The sequence below is a fragment of the Nicotiana sylvestris genome, chromosome 7, assembly GCF_000393655.2.
Source record: "Nicotiana sylvestris chromosome 7, ASM39365v2, whole genome shotgun sequence".
Taxonomy (NCBI): Eukaryota; Viridiplantae; Streptophyta; class Magnoliopsida; order Solanales; family Solanaceae; genus Nicotiana; species Nicotiana sylvestris.
Window position 1 is genome coordinate 119,754,712 of NC_091063.1, and position 7,920 is coordinate 119,762,631.

Sequence of the window (7,920 nt, forward strand, 5' to 3'; positions counted from 1 at the left end):
CCGAGATTAATCGTATGTTCTTTGTCAAAAACATGCGATTAAAGTCGAACTAAGCCTTAAAATCTTCAACGAAACCTTGATTTGAGACCTGGGGATTCTATGGTTCATCCTCTGATCTAATATTCGAGAATATCGAGCTACATTTGAGGGAAACAGAGTGGAGATTCGGAACGAGGGGGTCAGGGTGGTTCGGTGGTGTGATTTTGGTAGCGTTTGGAGGTGGCGCCGCCACCGGAGGCCGGGGATTTGGGGGTGGCTTAGCTAGGGTTTCGGGGTGTTTCTGGTGGGGGTGGTGAGCGGAAAGGGTTCTGAGGGGGGGGGGAGGTTTCAGACACTTAAATACCCTTGGGGCTTCAGTTCTGAGCCGTTCGATCAGGGGGAGATCAACGGCTCAGATCAACACTTATTGAAACGACATCGTTTAGTTTGGGGGGAAGCCGGACTAGGTTAGGGTGGTTTGGGCCGGGTATTGGGTAGTTTTCGTTTGGGCTGGGGAAATTTGGATTGGTTTTGGCCCAGATTTAGATTTCCTTTCATTTCTTTCTTTTCCTTTTCAATTTCCAAAATTCTTTTCTTTTCAAAATTAAAATAAACCCTAAATTAAATAATAGTAATAAACTAAATTAACCTACCCAATTAGATTAATCACTCATCATGGTATTTATAATAATTAATTAAATCCTAAATTTAAAGAAGAATTATATAATTCAAAATTAAAAAGTAAAAATGTAAAATGAATTATTTTTTGTGATTTTCATTTTTTATAAAACAAACTAATTTGCTAATTAATCTAAAAATATTAAATTAAATCCTAAATGCAGATGCAACATATTTTTTGTATTTTTCATGAATTAAATAAAATAAACGTGCACAGACAAATGCAAATAATTAACAGAAAATGCCACGAAATCCAACAAAATTGCAAACACTGAAAGAAATTATTTTGTTTTGAATTTGTTGGAATAATTCATATAGGGCAAAAATCACGTGCTCACAGCTGCCCCTCTTTGGCCGGAAACACGAAGAGTTTTCGTGCAAAGATAAGTGAGCGAATACGAGCGATTTTTGCCCATTTGAATACTCCGTGGGAAGCATTTTTGACTGATTTGACCGCACCCTGCTTCCGAGGTTGCCTACATATCCTTGGCTAAAAAGAAATCAGATCAGTGTAGTTCGGGAATGTCTGGTAGCTGGGACTACCATGGAGCTGTGATTTCACTGTTGTTGTTGCTGCTGCTGCTCACTGAACCCCTTATTATACCAATGTCAAAAATAAAAGAAGCTAGACTAGACTATGATTTATGCTTTACAAAATCCTATCTAGATCTTCAAACTTGATGTTGTGTTTCTTGTTGCCTTGTATTCTCTCGGTAAAATTCCTTCATTGCCGCTTTGAATTGTAAACTGAGATGCTTCCCTTTCTCCAGGTGGATACCTGACCGCTGAACTTGATATGTAATCCCATGCTATCCAGGCGGGCTCCTGACTTCGAAACATAAATATATTCCCATGCTATCCAGGCGGGCTCCTAACTTCAGCAAAATAGACAAAAACAAAGAGAATTTTCTGCCCCAGTTTGGTGGCTGGGCCCATGTGTAAGTGTAAAACGAACCACATTACCGAATATCAATAAGAATTTCGAAAAACCAAAACTTGAATTGTACTCCCTTGTTCTCCAGGCGGCTCCTGACTGCTGAACTTGAAAGTATTCCCTACTCTCCAGGCGGGCTCCTGACTGCTAAACTTGAAAGTATTCCCTGCTTTCCAGGCGGGCTCCTGACTGCTGGCTTGAAATGTATTCTCTGCTTTCCAGGCGGGCTCCTGACTTCAACTTGAAATATATTCCCTGCTCTCCAGGCGGGCTCCTGACTCAACATTTGAAAGTATTCCCTACTCTACAGGCGGGCTCCTGACTTCAACTTGAAATATATTCCCTGCTCTCCAGGCGGGCTCCTGACTTCAACATAGACAAAACAAAGAATTTGAAAGCTAAAACTTAAATTGTACTCCCTTGTTCTCCAGGCGGGCTCCTGACTGCTATGCTTGAAAGTATTCCCTGCTTTCCAGGCGGGCTCCTGACTTCAAAATAGATAAAACAAAGAAAATTTTCCTGCCCCAGTTTGGTGGCTGGGCACAGATGTGAGTGTAAAACTAAATCGTATTACCACGTATTACTAAGAATTGAAAGCTAGGTCCCATTATCCAGGGGGTCCTGAAATTCCTAGTTAAATGACAATTAAAAATCTACGTTATATCTTCTAAAGTTTGACTTTTGCTAAATCTTGTTATCTAAGAGGGTCTTCAAACTACTCTCCATTATCCAGGAGGGTCCTGAAAATCAAAAGTCGAGTTTTATCTTAAGAGTGACAGCTTTTATGGCTGAATTATACTACCCTACAACAAAATTTACGCTAAATGTTGCTATCTAATCGAAATTTTACAGCTAAGTCCCATTATTCAGGAGGGTCCTGGAAACTCCTAATTGAATTATATCTCGAACATGCAAACTTCTAAGCTAACTTATATTCTTTTGGGATACATTTACGCTAAATTATGTCATTTCTGAACTTTAAACTAGGTCTCATTTTTCAAGAGGGTCCTGAAAGTTTACGGTCAAACCTGTTTTGATGCTTGCTCTTTCCCCTGCGGAGAGTTTCTCCGAAGCAAATGAATTTTCTGCCCCTGTTTCAATCAAAGAAAAATTTGTAAGTTTAAAGTGGTGGTTAGCTGATGGCATTCTTGCTATAGATCTCTCCACTACATTGTTTTGTTCTGAATGGCTTTCCCGAACTGGCCCTGAACCGCTTTGACTTTCTGACTGACTTTCAAATCCCACGACCTTTGACGAACCGAGTGTTCTATACCCGTGTTGTTGTTTCACACCTCTGGCCCCTTTATCTGAAACTTTGCATCTCCCATGACATTACCAAATCATTCCACCGATAAAACTTCCGGTGATTCCTTGTACCCCACCTTACATCATGCTGTCTTTAGTATGCTCTGACCACATTGTGATTTGCAATTTTGGGAGTTGGTAGTGAGCTTTGAAACTCTTTTCCACTTACTTGGGACAAGACTGACATTAAAACCTCTTAGACAAATAAACCCAAAAGAAAATGAAATGCAATGACTTTACGGGTTAAGGATAAGAAGAATCCAAAACCAGATAACTGCTACAAAGGGAAAAAGAAAAAGAAAAAGAAACTTATCTGAGTGGAACAGCTGGTACCAATGATCATGACATGCATTTCGGATTAATTGGCCCAATTTGTCCAACCAATCAACTTTCAGTTGCCGTACTTTGTCGCCTCAGAATTTTCATGACCGGATTACTTTACCCAAACCTTGACCTTATTCCTCCTGCAGTGCCTTGAAACAGTTTTCCACCAACAGGCCTTTCTCACTTGTTGACTTTTCAACTCACTTTCGCCTCAAGGTACCTGTGAGGGTTTTCACCAATAAGACTCTCTCATTTTATTTCTCTCAACTCTCGTCGCCTTACGGTGCCTGTGAAGGTTTTCACCAATAAGACTCTCTCATTTTATTTCTCTCAACTCCCATCGCCTTACTGTGCCTATGAAGGATTTCACCAATAAGACTCTCTCATTTTTATTTTCCTTGCTTGAACCAGAGTGTTGCCCCTAACATGAATTACCTTTACCTGCTCGACTTGGCATTTCTCAAAGACTGATCAGAAGGTCTTTCTTTGGATCGTAATGTGGGCTTTTGGACAGGGTTAGAAAGAAAAGGGTATAAAAGGCTCAAAACAATTCAAATGGGTTAAAGTTACAACTTTCAGAATCAGGTTTCTCACAATAACCACGACTTCTGTCCCAGTTTCTTGCTTGGGGGCTTTTGGATTTTTGTTTGATGAGACTGAACCGTGAGGCTGTTTACGTATCCTTAAAAGGAATCAGGTCGAATGTAGTTCATGTCATAGGAATTACTTTGTTGTTGTGATTTTCTCTTTTCTCTTTCTTTTCTTTCTTTTTTTTTGCTTTCTTTTTCTCTTTTTGTTGTTTTTTTTCTTCTTCTTTTTTCTTTTCATTCTTTTCTTTCTCTTCGCTTTTTTTCTTTTTTTCTCTCTTTTTCTTCAATTTTCATTTTTCTCCTCTCCCTTTCGTTCTTTTCCTTTCTCCTTTTCCTTTACTTATCTTTCACGATTGTGCTTCTGATCTTTGCTACTGATTCCGAAGGAGGGGTAAGAAAGAAAATAAATAAGGCTCAAAGGGGTGACAAGGGATAAAGTGTTTAGATAGCAGAACAAAACGCCTTTGTCATTTCAATCTTCAAAATATGCCAAATACAAACTGTCACACCTCCTTTTTCCGCCCCCGCGAGGGGCGTAGGGAGTTTTTTCCAATTAAAGGACAATCGAAATGGGATTTGTTTATTTATTTCAGAGTCGCCACTTGGGAGATTTTAGGGTGTCCCAAGTCACCAATTTAATCCCTAATCAAGGAAAAGAATGACTCCATATTACAGTCTGCGTACCAGAAATCCGGATAAGGAATTCTGTTAACCCGGGAGAAGGTGTTAGGCATTCCCGAGTTCCGTGGTTCTAGCACGGTCGCTCAACTGTCATATTTGGCTTGATTATCTGATTTAATACATGTTGAACCTATGTGCAAAATTTAACTTTTAACCGCTTTTATCATTTACCGTTATTTTATCAAGAATTGCAACATCGTGGAAACACATCTCGAACCACGTCACAATCAATGTACCCGTGGTTAGAGCTACATTTCAACTCTGTTGAGATTGGGATTTGGGTCACATAAATGTGCACCCGAGTTTAGGAGGATAACATTATTAAATACGCGCCTAAAGTGACTAGCGTATCATTTACTTTGGATAGGGCCGTGGAATTTTACTAAACGGTCCATCCCAAAGTCTAAGCAATTTTAAAGCAAATTTTTACTGAGGGCCCCGCAATTTTGTATTTTTATTTGGCGAGGCTCATCTCATTCTTATTTTTTGAAAGGAATTTGCAACGTCATGGACACGCATCTCGAACCACGTCACAATCAATGTACCCGTGATTAGAGACGCATTTCGATTCTGTTGAGATTTGGATTTGGGTCACATAAATGTGCACCGGAGTTTAAGAAGGTAAGATTTATTAGAGCGCGTCCTAGAGAGACTAACATATTGGTATTTTGGGAAAACCGTGAAATTTGCTAAACGGCTCGTCCCGAAGGCTAAATAATTAAAGCCATACATCTTGTGAGGGCCCTGCAATCTACGTGTTTTATTTGGCGAGGCTCGTCTCATTTTTATTTTAAAAGGATATCCTAAAATGACTACATTTTCTCTATCAAATCCGTCTCTGGAATAAAACAATCGGGAAGTACTTTTCAATTACCTACTCGCAAAATGTGATAACCAGTTGATTGGATCGGAAAAGTAGACATGCATATGGCAACCTTGTTCATCGATGGGCATACGTATGAGGTTCAGTTAATTATTCCATACACGCTTAACACTTAAAGGCGAAAAGACTGAAACTGGCCCTATCTAACTTAGGTGAAACAAACGCGATTACTGCATTGTCATTCTTAACCGACCCTATGTGAAACCATTGTTGGCCGAACATCACTACTACACCATTAGTTTCTTCTTGATTAACATACACCGACAAATTACTAGACCAAACTCTTATAGACTGAAAACTATTCCATTACACAGTTTGGAGGTCAAACTTTACATGTCGGGTATACAGAATGTTCTAAGCTGCAAACAACAAAAAGATAAACATCACTACACTAAATTCAGACTGCAATTCTTCTTATACTCTTATTCATGCTCCAAGTTCATCATTACACCAGTGAAATTAGAATGTGTACTTGGATGTTGGACAATAAGAACGAGAAGAAGAAGAATGATATCAACAACAATCAAACAGACAGCAGTAATACAGCAGTAACACAACAGCAACAAACAGCAACAGTATGACCACTAGTTCACGAACAACCAACAACAGTTTCAACAACGATAAACCCACAGGTGGTCGAGCCCCAACCAACAATCCCAGAACAGAGTAGTAAACCAGCAGAAAAACCCAGAATATTCAAATGCAATAGTAACAGCAGTTCAATAATTACAACAACTCGACGAATAACCAACAACAGCTTCAATAGCAATAAGACCAGAATCAATCAGCGGCATACAGAAGCCCAGAATACAGTAGTAATCCCACAGAGAAATCAGAATACCCTAATGAAATAGTAACAGCCCCAAACCCTTTAAAACTAACAGCTTTATTTCTCTCTGAACACTTAATAATTTTCCAGCCTATGCTCTCAATACTCACTGACTTCTCCCAGTTCCAAGAAGCCTTATTTATAGCCTTATTTATTTTCTTGTTCTAAATAAGCCTTATTTATAGGCAAACTGGCAGGCCCCCAGGCTGCCTTCATTACTTCAGCCTTTTCCTGCCCATAACTAATCAAAAAAAATGCCCAATGCCCATCCCCCTGACAGCCCCCTTAGCATGTGTTTTCTGCCCAAATGTATGGGTAGCCTATAGTATTTAATCAAAATTATGGGTGTATATTTATTTTAATTGACCTCCCCCATGCCATTTAATCTTGTTTCCCATTATTGCCTTAGTTTAAACCTATTATAGTACCCTACTGTCAGCTCACTTGAACTAATCATTTTTGCTCTTTTCAAACCCCCAAATTACCCCTGTTGAACCCTGATTATTATTGTATTGTCCTACTGCAACAGTAGGACATTTTGAACTTCTGAAAGTTCAAATTTAAAGATGCCCTAGATTGAGTTCTAATTATTTGCAACACAGTTATAAACCATTTTCAAACAATGTCGAACATCCAACGAACGACAAATGACTCAATCCATCCTATGAAGCTATACGACTCAGAATATTTGAACATTCAATCCCATAACGCTAATCGACGACGTTTATCTAATCGACTATACTAATCATGACGTATAATAATCAGTCACTCAGACACATGACATGAACGGGGCATCAACTGCCTTCAACCATTTTGCACGATATAGGGAATCTATATGACTGACGACATTAATTAACTCGAGCATGTATATCACAAAACGTATTCAAACACTAGCAAAATAACAATCAACCACATAGAGGAGCTTATGGGGACAGAACAGAATCAAAGAAAAAATGACAGAAAAATCAAACAAATTAAACTAGCATGTAAACAAATACAAATAGCACACAAACAGAAGGAAAGAAAGGGAAATTTACCTCTTGAAACTTAAAAACAAAATGAACCCATGCTCGAACTGGACTCGACCCTTTTTGAGGTCGAATGGACTTTAATCGGAGTGTTCTCGACTGAGGACACTTCGATTAAGGTCTATTAGACCCCAACCTGCTATTGATTTGGACGGACCCCCATGGATTTGATTTTTTAGGGTTCTTGAGCTTAGATCTATGGTTTGAAGAGTTTTACCAAGATTCGAACGAAACTAAAGTTGATTAGGGTATGAGGGATGTCAGGGGAGTGACTGGGGTGATTTTGGGACTCATCAGGTGACTTAGGATTTTGGCTCGAATCTTTGATTGAAGATTCGAGCACCCTGGAGGTGATTCGAATTTAAGTGGCTAGGGTTTTGTGTTCAGGGTGGCGTGTAGGTCCAGTGGTGTAGCTATGGTAGTCACCGGCGTCCTTGTCGCCGAGTTTACGTTGAAAGGGAACCAGGACGGCTGCTAGGGTTTCGAGGGGTTTGGGATCTTTTCTGAGAGAGACGAAGGAACAGGGTGGGGTGCTTGGATAGGGGCGGGGTAAAAGGGTTAGGTTTATATATGAATTAGGGTTTTAGATCCTGGACGTTGGATCAGGTGAGATTGATGGCCAGGATCTATTCATAGGAGGGGGACGACGTCGTTTGGGTGTAGTGGTGGGTGAGACCGGGTGTGGGAAT